The following is a 12,688-nucleotide window of genomic DNA, read 5'->3' as shown; positions in this document are numbered from 1 at the left end:
CCGAATCACTGTATTGCATACTGTATGTTAACTATACTGGAATTAAAATAAACTTGATTAAAACAATTTTTTAAGATTTAATTAATTTACTTATTTGACAGAGATCACAAGTAGGCAGAGAGGCAGACAGAGAGAGGAAGTGAAGCAGGCTCCCCGCTGAGCAGAGAGCCTGATTCGGGCTCGATCCCACGACCCTGGGGTCATGACCTGAGCCGAAGGCAGAGGCTTTATCCCACTGAGCCACCCAGGCACCTCTTGATTAAAAATTTTTAAAGATTATTGTGTGGCCATGTTTTGAAACACTGAGGAATAAAGCATGTATGTGTTTCTGTATGTGTTTTAATTAGACAAATTAAGGACTCCTGTGGGTCACAGACTTTTCTAAAAGGAAAGAATTGTGCCATAGGACACAAAAGAATTGATCTGTGAAGCCCTTCGGAAAACCAGTATTGTTTTTATTTCCTCTATAGACTAAGTTTTCAAGGAAATACAAAAATTTGTTCTCCATAGATATACATGTGAATGCCCATGAATACAAGCCCGTGTGTTATGACAATAGTAACAAAATGCAAACAAAATGGGAACCAAACTTATCCTCTCCACCTCCCAAGCTTCTCCTTCGGAAAAATGATTCCAAAAATGGCCATATATAATTATCTCCTATAAAATCAATCTCAAAATATCAGATACAGACCTTATAACTTCCCAGATTTAATTCAGTATGAAATAATTCTCTCAATAAGATATCTTTATAAATCATAACCTTTGGACTTTTAAATTTACCTATTTCCTTCGATTACCCTGTGGGAAAAATTCAAAATGCTGGATTTGTTTTACGGTTCAAAGTATGTGAAAAGACTGTGCAGAGGAATACAAGCTAACAATATATGCTCATTATCAATCCAGTCCCATATCCCTGCAGGTTCTGGTTCAAGATGGCGATAGTAGGAAGATCGGGGACTTACCCTTCCAACAGATACACCACATCCACAGCCACATGGCGAAAAACTTCCTTTGAAAAAGTAAACTATGAAGTGTCTGAGCAATTCCTAAGCATCCAGCGAATGACACAAGGTCCACATAGCAGCAGGGAGGAGAGTCTAGGACACGACTTCTTCATGAAGTCCATGGCGGCAACCTTCCCTCAGCAGGCAACTCAAAACCCGGAGCCTCTCCCTGAAAAGCGGAGGGTTTAAATGGCACCTCAGACACCGCAACCTTTAAAACCTGCTCCTGAGAGATGAGGCCACAAAACATGTAGCTTTGCAAATCAATAGGGCTCACATGCGCCATCTGAGAAATCGACTCTGAAACGACTGAAGCCCTCGGACTCACCTCCTGCGCCTGGACCGGAAGCTGACGCAGCTGACTGAGATGCACCCAGAGGACTGAATGTGAACGAGGCTCATTTGCTAATTTTAAAGCATTCACCTGACAGGCGGGCATCTAATTGAGCACACATCTAGAGGTTGTTAGCTGGCAGGAACCAATTTTTTTTTCTCTTTTTCTTTCTGGTGCCATCTCTACCTCCTCCTCAGTCTGGTTCCATATGACAGGTGTCTCTCTCTCTCCCTTTCTTTCTTTCTTTCTTTCTTTCTTTCTTTCTTTCTTTCTTCTTCCTTCTTTCTTTTCTTCTTTCTTCTTTTTTTTTTTTTTTTCCTTTTTCCTGGCTGGCCTGGCCGAAACACTCTTCCTTGGCCTTACTGCATTCAGTGGGAGCCACCTTCATCTTCTACTGCTGCACCCCAGAGCAACAGCATCTCCCAGAAGGGAGCTTTTACCTGCATTTGGAGCTTTTACCTGGTATTTGCAGCTGCTGCCCAGGGACACCTTCTTAATCACCCGGGTCAGGGAGCTTAATTAGCCCTTTTTAATTACCCTAATTAACCTTTCCAGAATACTTGGAGGGTAGACAATCTCTTTGCATTCTTTCCTGGCCAAACTCCAAAGCTCCAATATCGGCCAGAGAGAAGGTTTTACAGGCATGTGGTGCCCCACATTTTATGTCTAGTGCCTTGGATTTTGTGGCTGCCGCCCAGTGATGCCCCTTGATCATCTGGCTCTGAATGCTAGGGGAGGAGGGTGGATGTGTGTTCCTGAATCTCATGGGATTGTAACAACCAGAGAGAGTTCTTGGCAGAGTCCATCCCCAGGACACTACACAGACAGCAGACTGAACACAAGCCCCCGGCCTTTTGTGGAAGAGGTCTATGAGCTTGTCCAAAAGCTTCAGCCTTAGCGGTAGGTTTCAGGTCTGGCACACTTATAGGCGGCTACAGAGATACTCTAGGAAATGGAGGCTAGTGGACACCATCTTTGTGCTCTCTCTCTGCTTCCCTACAGCTTGCTTGTATCTCTGAGATAGGAATTTATACACTCTTCTGGAGCCCCAATTTTTGCCACTGCTACCCATGGGAACTCCAGTTCACCTGTCACTTGTGGCGAGCAGGGTGGACAGTTGTTGTCCCACAGGATTATATATATTTTCATACTTCAAAATCTGCTACCTGAGGGTCTGGATTCCAAACATTCTGAATCTAGATGCTGAATGTCATCCTTCCCTTTGGAACACTGACTGGGCTTGGCACACCCTCCACTACAGGGTTAAGGGTATATTAAAGATATAATAGGCCACCTAAACAATCACAAATGTTTGAGAGATAACCTAGAGCTAGGTCAGGATGAAACGATGAGGTTTATCTTCTATTCAAGGTCATTCCTTTAAAACTGAGAGGTGGCTATTTAATGCATAAAAGCCAACACAGAGAGTCAAGAAAAATGAAAAAACAGAGGGATATATTCCAAATGAAAGAATATAAAACCTCAGGGAAAAACCTTAATTAATGGAGATAAATAATTTATCTGATTATTTAAAAAGTTCAAAAGTAATGGTCATAAAAGACACTCACTGTACTCAGGAGAAGAATGAATACAGTGAGAACTCCAACAAATAGAAAATATAAGAAAGTGACAAAAATAAGTCACAGAACCAAAGATAACTGAATTGGAAAATAAATCCATTCCTGCTTAAATACCAGAAGGATGGAACAACATAAAAAATGGTCTGGTCTGGAGGTCAGTAGACCCAGTTCTTCAGCCCTGACATCAATGGCTCCTGAGTCAGAACCTGCCTCTTTGTCGGCTGGGTGTTAGACCAGGTATTATCGTATGTGCCTCACAGAGTTAATACTCTTTGCTTTGAATTTGCTATCAATAGTTCCTAGGACTCTGTCTGTAGTCCATCCAGTAAATAGAAAAGTAGGCTAAAGACATACAGAGAAGTCAAATGGGACAGAAGACCATGCCCTCCTTTCCAGATTGTCTCTAGCATCCTCCCTCCCTTCCTTCTCTGTGTTGGGATCATTGGAAGAATTAGAGGCACTTGCAGAGATAATGTGTTCATGGTCTATTTCTTACCTTCAACAAACAAAAAGTTATAAGTTGTCCTTTATCATGTCCAGTATTCAGAAATTTATGTTCCAATGTTGAGGCACTATGTATGGAAGCATAACCTACTAAATGCATTGATAGCCCACACCTGTTGCCCTGACTGACCTTACAGTTCATTCTCTGAGCTCAGGTACAAGCCATTAACTTCACACTGTAATTTATTTTCCTGTAAGAGTAGCTCAGACATCCCAAATTACGGACGTGAATTGTGCTGTGAAGAACACAGTGGCCCTGAACTCTTAAGACATCCTAGAAACATAATGGATAGGCCGGTCTGTTATGATTGTGGTAAATAAAGGGTCTGACTTGCTCTGGGAAAGCAAGCAGACAGACTTCTGGTCTGGGAAAGCTGGCATAACAGACTTCATCACAGACTGCCCCAAAAGGGGAAGTTTGATACCATCTTGCCTTATACAAAATCTTCATTGTTAAGCTTCTCCATAGACTCCCAGAAGAGTGGATAGGAAAAAAAACGTGAAGTGTGTTATTTTTCATAAATGTAACTTTAAGCAGAATTATGTTTATTTGTTAGCTCAAGAGAAGAGGTTATTGAGAATTAGACACAGTGTGGCTTCAGGGCAGGTGTGGCTTCAGATGATAACTGTAACTTCACTGCTATTGCCACTTGGACAACCAAATCTGACATTGCCAGCCATTCATGAGAGACATACATCTTATCTATTATAGAAAAGGTTGGGTTACAACACAAGGTTGTTTAGATATTCCCCCAAGGGCTTGGAGATGGTGCCCCAAAGGCACCTGAACTCCAAGACCCATTGTCAAGCTTCATGTCTTTATTTTATCACAGGGTTGTCAGTCCTCAAAGTTCACCACCTCTAGAAGTGCCACCCCCAGCAGGAAACTGCCTAACCAAAAGTAACACAATCATGATATTTTTTACATAATTACAACTCCTCTTCACATTATTATTTAAACTGTTTGATAATTCAGCCTTTTTTTTTTTTTTAGTTAAGATATTTATTAGTGTTTATGCAAACAAGCTTCAACTGCAATTCAAACATAGGAGGGTATTTTCCTCAATAAGAGTACATTCTTTGGTGGGACTCAATTTAAATAAGAATTCCATACAAATAGAATATATACTTAAGAAAAGAAAGCAAGGAAGGATTTTACATTACACTGAACATTTAGTTGGTTCAATCATGGTGAGTTACCCTCCCAACCAAATACTCTTTATATTTATTACAAATATTGCAGTCAGCAGTATATGTCAACAATCACACATTTTTTTTTGTTAAAGATTTTATTTATTTATTTGACAGAGAGAAATCACAAGTAGGCAGAGAGGCAGGCAGAGAGAGAGGAGGAAGCAGGCTCCCCGCTGAGCAGAAAGCCCGATGTGGGGCTCGAACCCAGGACCTGGGATCATGACCTGAGCCCAAGGCAGCAGCTTAACCCACTGAGCCACCCAGGCACCCCAACAATCACACATTTTTAACATTTAGTAGCATGAAGCACACTTAACACATTTCCTAAAAGAAATGTGATACAGTCTTCATTACAGAGGTGCAGACGTGATTGAATGATTGTCTGCTCTTTAATGTTCCAATGAACCCTTCCATTGCCTCATCAAGGCCAATGCCTTTGGTTGCTGAAGTTTTGAAAAGTTGCCATTTTCCATCCTTCCACACAGGTAACCCAAATAAACTTGCCATCTCTGAGAGAGTCATGACCTGTTCGGTGTCCTATTTACTTGCAAACATCACTAAAATGGATTTCCTCAACTCTTCTTCCTCCAGTATGGCAACTAATTCTCATTTGGGAATGCCAGTTCAGTCTCCATCACAACTACCTATTCAGAAATGATTGCATCTGTGTTTGAATAATAACATCCCCAGTGTGGCCTGATACTTTTCTGTCCTCCTAAATCCTGGAGTTGGAATCCAAGGCTCTTGTATGTTACCATCTCAACTTTAAATCCAATAGTAGGAATAGTAGCAATGACTTCTCCAACCTATAACCTATACGAAATTATAGTTTTTCCTGTTCCATGTAATCCAGCTCCTGGGCTGTCTCCACCTCCCCCTCTGGATGCAGTTCTTGTTCCTGCTCGGGCTCCCACTCCAGATCCAGCTACCCTCTGCCTCCAGCTCCAGCTCTGGCTCTGGTGCGGTTTCCTGGGAAGTCAAGCATGTCAGCACCTTCCATGTCAGAATGGCCAAATACAGCATTATTTTGACTTACAAGTCTCAGAGGTATTCTTTCAGGTTAACAAATTCTACCTTTATTTCAGCTCAAAAAATTTTTTTTTAATTTAGGATAAAATAAGTAGCATCAAGTACCACTTAACTCCATTCTAGGGGCTGACATGCATAACCAGATTTTCATTTTATCCTGTATCTTCAGAAATCATCCAGCCACATGAACACTTTAAAACAACAACTTTTAAAATTAAATAAATAAATAAAACAATCTTTTTATGGAGAAGAATGCACCAATATATATAAGATTGATATAAGATGTGCATTTACAATGATTTTTATTTTATTCTTAATTTTTTTTTGTATTTTCCAATTTTCTAGAGTATAAAGAAAAGTTGTTATTGAAACTGTAACTGCCTTTTGAAAATATACACATTTAATAATATGAAATTACTACTATATTGAACATTCTAAAAAAAAAAAAAAAAGGATGAAGCTCCAGCCATGTTTCTATTCTATATATTCTATATATCAAAACCACTTAGAAGGTGCTCATTAGACAAGTGCTCTGAGACCTTCTCAGGCCGCAGTTAAGTAAAAACTTTAATTCATCAATTACAACAGGAAAAACTGAATTATAGGGTAATTGATTTGTCTAAGATGCACAGGTACTCTTGGGCACTCCTGGGAAAATAACCCATGCATAACTCCTATCATTCTGACCACTCCACAATTGGCTTCAAGACTCTCTGCATTACCGTTAGAGAGGGCATGATATGGAACCACAGTGAAAAAGTCTTGACATCCCTACCAGTTTTCCTTCCTCCTTCTTCCTTATAAATTGAAGTTTGCCTTTGTCATAATTATGCAATTAACAGAAAGACTTTTAAAAAGCTGTGTTATAAAAAGTGTTGCTGTGGGGCACTTGGATGGACAGTCGGTTGATCATGGGACACTTGGTTTTGGCTGAGGTCGTAATCTCAGTGTCCTGATCTCAGGGTCCTTAGATCGAGTCCTACCTAGGGCACCGCACTCAGCATGGAGTCTGCTTGGAATTCTCTCTCCCTTTCCCTCTGCCCTTCCTGCTCGCTCTCTCTCTTCTCTATTTCTCTCTCTCAAATGAATAGATAAATCTCTAAGGAAAAAAAAGTGTTGCTGCTTTTGTTTCTCAGAACATCAAATAATGAGTAATATTTTTGTTGGCTTGAGATTTAGTTTGACTTATTTCCAAACTGGCTTTTTTTTGTCCTTCAGTATCACATAGAAACAACTTGGAATCTAAAAGTCAATCACAACTAAATGTAAGATTATTGATGTAGCTGCACAGGAAACCCAAAATTGGTATCCTGTTGAAAAGATTCATGCATTTTTACAAGAATAAGTAGCACTTAGAGAGTATTTAGTATGTGCCGAGCAGTATTAGCACTTTACATGTATTAATTCATTTAGTCCCTATAACAACCCAAGGAAAAGGCAGATCATTATCCTCATTTTAAAGAGAAAGAAACTGAGACAGTGAGTGAGTAAATAATAGCTAATTAGTAAAGCAGCAAAGAACTCACTGGAGGCAGTCTTGGTCTATGACCTGCGGTCTTAACCACTGAGCTGGAAGTGCACCAGGTGCACAGTTTGCTCTGGTTTGTTGATCTTGTCAGACTGTCTAATGTAAGGATCAGGACCCTGGGCTTTGGAGTCAGACTCAGTTGTTCATGCCCAGTCTGCCACTTACTAGCTAAGTATCCTTAGACAAATTATTATTATTCACTTTCTTTAATTTAATACCTAATTTTTACACAATTTTTATAAGGGTTAAATTAGATAAGATTTGCAAAGTGTTCAGCCAGTATAACCACACATTAAGGTTCCCGTACGTGGTTCTTATTAGAATTTGATCTACTTTCTAACATAAATTTTGCCTCAAAGATAGCATAATACATTTAGAATGTTTATAGTAAAATGAGAAATTTTCAAGAAGGCAGATTCCCTTGTTTCTGAACTGAAGAAGAGCCAAAAGCCATGATTTAGCTGCAGTTGGAAAGTTTTGCAGATCTCAAGCGAGTAGCACTTTCATCTAGTTCTTTTATTTCAGAGCACGGGAAATATCCTTACTGGAGTGTTTTTAAACTCTTTTTTGCTGCCAAAAGGCAGAAACACAAACAATGCACTGCTTGTAATCGTAGCCTCAAGAGATCTGTGAACAAAATGAAGAAACAAAGAACTGGCAAGAAGGACTGTGCTGGACCAGTTCAATACTACGCTGTTTTTGGAGGGAAAAAAGAGCAATTTCTTCCATGAGAACAGCCAATGCACATTATTCTAGTGAAAGTACTTAAACACACCGAATAGAGACAGAACATAAAACCAGCAAATTGTTTTAAGAAAAGAATGAACTCCTATGGGAACAAGACGTTCTGGTTTACTTCTGTACCCGGAGAGCAGAGATCAATGCTGAGAGGGAATGTCTAGCACAGGGTCTGGCATGGAACAAGTAAGGAGGTAAACTAACATTTACTAGATAAGAAATAAAAGAATTCTCTACACAAAAACTAAACCTCCTTTCAGGAAAGACAATTACATATTTGCTTTGATTTGCTCTTGGACGTATGTCTTATTCAACTAAAGTCACAAAGAGAGGAAGTTTGTTTATAGAAAACTATTGCCAACATTTGTAACTATTTGCTTTATTAATATATATTTCAAAGCTTAAAATTTTATGGAGAAGAAAATTATTTTCTCTTTTGAAATTAGTAAAGTTTGTAACTCTTTCCTGAATAATTCTGAAGACTGCTGAGTGCAAAGGTTCAGATATCAGCGGAGATGACGGATCCAAAGTAAATCGGATAGTTTTTGTCCCCTAAAAAACATTCTAAACCTGGGGATTGTGATGGTCACTTTGTGTGTCAAGATGGCTAGTCAAAGGACCCAGATTTTAGGTCAAACACCAGTCTATCACTTTGAAGGTATTTTTTTAGATGAGATTAACATTAACATGAAAATCTGTAGACACTGAGGAAAGCAGATTACTCTCCCGTTAAGTTGGTGGGCATCATCCAATCAAGTGAAGGCTGAAAAAAAGACTAAGGTCTAAGGAAAAGGGAATTCTGCCTCTAGACTACCTTTGGACTCAAGCTGAAACATCAGCTCTTTCCTAGGTCTCTAGCTCAACAACATATTCTGCAGATTTCAAACTGTCCAGTCCCATAATCACATGAGCCAATTCCTTAAAATAAATCCACCCTATATATAATATAATATAATATAATATAATATAATATAATATAATATATATCATATAATACATATTATATGATATATATGATATATATGTCTATATGTCTTATAATCATGCATACATATATACATACATATATACACACACACATACATATAAATACACACCTACTATTGGTTCTGTTTCTCTGAACAACCCTGATTACACAACAACCTCTCTTTAGCTTACAGTTTGTGAGTTGGCAATTTGAGCCACATTTATCAAAGTAGCTCGGACAATCCCAGCTACACATAGCTGATCTTGGCTGATCACTCATACAACTGCAGTCAGCTGCATGGCTGGCCAGGGGCTGACTGGTTTACGATGGCTTAACTGGGATGACTAACCTCTATACCATAGGCCCTTTCATCCACTAATAGGCTAGATAGCATTTATTCACCTGGTGGCTGGGCCAGCTTCTTGGAGAAAACAGAACCTGGAGGCCCAGGCTTGGAATTTGCACAAATCATTCCTGCTGCATTCTGTTGTCCAAAGTGAATACAAGGTCAGACCAGATCCAGGAGGGGGCAAAATATGCTCTACTTCCTGATGACAGGAAGTCCAAAGGGATTATGACAATTTGCAATCGATCACACAGCTGAGTTGAAGCTCACAGAGTGTTAGTGGGTAGGAGACTATTGCTGCAATGATTAATTTCCATATATACTCTAAGAGATGAATAAGGTGTTAAATATGATGTTATACTTGACCTAAAGGAGCTTATAATAAGTGAGACTATGGGAGGGATAAGAATAACAGTAATAATGGGAAACTGATATATGTAATAAAGGAAACTATTAAAATCCTAAAATGGGAAATTTAAATTAGGTCAAATAGACAACGAGACTTCCTGGAGGACATAATACTTGAATGATTATATTTAGGGAAGTCCATGATAAACTAATATGTATGTTTGGAAGAATACCAAATTTTTATTTAGGTAATTAGGATATAAAATATTCTATTGGTAACTTTAGGCAGTGATGAATAGAACTGGTCTTTGAGTTAAAAAGAATTGAGTTGGATGCTTGGCTTTGCCACTTACTAGCTAAAAGAAATTTGCATAAATTATTTATCCCCATTACTACCTAAATTCCTTTTTGTTAGAATGAAACAAAAATAGTACCTACCTATTATAAAGGTTGCCTTGTGTGTTAAACAAAGTATATGTAGAGTTTGACAACAGTGTCTGGATCATGATAAGCATTCAGTAAATTATGTTATTATTGCTACACTTATTCTTTTAAATAGTCATTATTACATATTTTGTTTTTTAAACTCCAACAGAGACAATTATCAAAAACTCTTTTTAGTGTTAGAATTGCAAAAGTTAAACCAAATGCTTGAATAATTGCTTCTCCTGATCTTAAAATAATGAAAAGCAATAAACCACCTTTCTTGAAAGAAAGAGGTACTCTACAGCTGCTCGCCAAGACTGTAATGTTCCATGTGGCGTCCACCAACCCATGGATGTCCCTAAGACTCTTTTAGGGCTAAGCAAGTATTATTTCATAATAGTACTAAGACATATTTGCTTTTTCCAGTGTTGACATTTACACTGATGTTACAATAGCAATGACAGGTAAAATGCTGGGAAACTTAGCACACACCAAGGCAGAGGCAGCAAATTCTGCTAACAGTCATTGTATTTCCACCTCCAAGCACTCATAATAGGAAAACATGTTCAGTAGACTTAGGGACTACCTTAAAGATGCAACATACATTACCGAGTTTATCAAATTCAATCTTTGGGCACAGGTTATTTTAATATCCTATGTGATGAATGAGAAAAATAAATAAAGCACTTCTGTTGCACATTTAATTGAGATAATCACCTTTAAAAAAATCACTTATGTGATTGTTCGAGTTGTGAGCTTAGCTAGCCAGTGTTTTCTTTTCCTTTTTTTATTTTAAGATTTATTTATTTATTTATTTGACAGACAGAGACCACAAGTAGGCAGAGAGGCAGGCAGAGAGAGAGGGGGAAGAGGCTCCCCACTGAGCAGAGAGCCCGACACGGGGCTCGATCTCAGGACCCCAGGATCATGATCCGAGCTGAAGCCAGAGGCGGGGCCATGCTAATCTTCTCTGTATCGTTCCAGTTTTAGTATATGTGCTGCTGAAGCGAGCACTCTAAGGAAACATTTTTAGTTGAAAGAATGGCAAATGAACTATGGTTATTGAGAATTGGGCATTTCACACATATTCACAAAAATTAAATAAAGTGGCTCTCTCACTTCAAGGAGAGTGTTTATTGCCAACAATACATCTCCAGATGAAAGCTTCCCAATACCTCAAGACTTTTCTAATGATATTGGTGATAATAGAAATGAACGTGATTTTGGAGTATAATACTTTAAAGTGGGACAATATTTGGAAGATCTGCATAAGTCATAAACCAATATTTTCAAAATGACCAATGTATAATATTACAAAATTATTCATGTATAACAAATCCATTCAAAGTTCAAGATAGAATACTGGGTTTTAATATAATAGTATAAAAGTTTATCAATATAGGTTCAGATTCCACACTGGAACTAACTTCCAAAAAGCTTCCACTAGTCAAGTTATGTGAATTATCAAAGAAGAATGCCCATAAATATGTCAAAAAGTTATTAAAATACTCTCTTTTCTAATTATATATGTATATGAGGCTGAGTTTTCTCTAATACAACCAAAACCATTAACACAACAGACTGTGTATAGAAAGGTATGAGATCCAGCTGCCATCTGCTAATCAGACTTAAAAATTTTTACAAAAATGTAAAACAACTCAATTTTTCCCACTATTTTGGGAGTGTTTGGAGTATACAGTTATTTTTATAAAAATTATTATTTAAAGTGTATTGAGTTTATAATTTTTAGATGAGTTAATAAATCTTTTTAAATGTCTCAGCTTAATTTCTGATATAGTGAATATAAATAGATATAACCATAATAGCAAAAGCTCTTCGGGGTCCTCAATAATTTTCAGGTATGTAGAGGAGTCCCGAGAACAAAAAGTTTGTGAGCCACTGCCTCACAAAACATGTCACTATCATCTGAAAGTAGTTACTATGAACTAGATCTTTAATTATCAGTCTCTTCTACCAGCATATAAAGTCTATGAGGGCAAGGATTATTCTCTTTTGTATTCCAAACACCTAGAATATTGCCTAACATGTTGTCAGTGCTCCATGAACTCTTGCGAAATATGTTAACTGATTAAGATGTCCATTGAGATTCATGTACAAAGATATTCACTGCAACATTGCTTGTAATAGCTAAATATTGAGAAAATATAAATGTCTACCAATGGGAGATTGATTAAGAAAATGAAGGTACCACCATGAAATGGAATATTATGTGACCATTAGAATGTAAGTCAATTAAGACAATCAAAGGCTATGAGATAATGTTCACAATATATTAAAAAGTTAAGAATGTACTAGAAAATCACCTCACACCAGTCAGAATGGCTAAAATTAACAAGTCAGGAAATGACAGATGCTGGCCAAGATGCGGAGAAAGGGGAACCCTCCTACACTGTTGGTGGGAATGCAAGCTGGTGCAGCCACTCTGGAAAACAGCATGGAGGTCCCTCAAAATGTTGAAAATAGAACTACTCTATGACCCAGCAATTGCACTGCTGGGTATTTACCCTAAAGATACGAATGTAGTGATCCGAAGGGGCACGTTCACCCGAATGTTTATAGCAGCAATGTCTACAATAGCCAAACTATGGAAAGAACCTAGATGTCCATCAACAGACGAATGGATAAAGAAGATGTGGTATATATACACAATGGAATACTATGCAGCC

General features: G+C 38.1%; 2 pseudogenes; both read right to left on the bottom strand.

Moving 5' to 3' along the window:
- Positions 1-1,116: 1,116 nt before the first annotated feature.
- On the bottom strand, positions 1,117-7,103 carry LOC125094015 (ADP-ribosylation factor-like protein 1; annotated as a pseudogene).
- Positions 7,104-10,952: 3,849 nt separating this feature from the next.
- On the bottom strand, positions 10,953-11,015 carry LOC125094584 (uncharacterized; annotated as a pseudogene).
- Positions 11,016-12,688: the final 1,673 nt, after the last annotated feature.

The sequence above is a fragment of the Lutra lutra genome, chromosome 2 (genome assembly GCF_902655055.1).
Source record: "Lutra lutra chromosome 2, mLutLut1.2, whole genome shotgun sequence".
Taxonomy (NCBI): domain Eukaryota; kingdom Metazoa; phylum Chordata; class Mammalia; order Carnivora; family Mustelidae; genus Lutra; species Lutra lutra.
The sequence above is the reverse complement of the archived record's forward strand: the minus strand, read 5'-3'. Positions and strand labels throughout refer to the sequence as shown.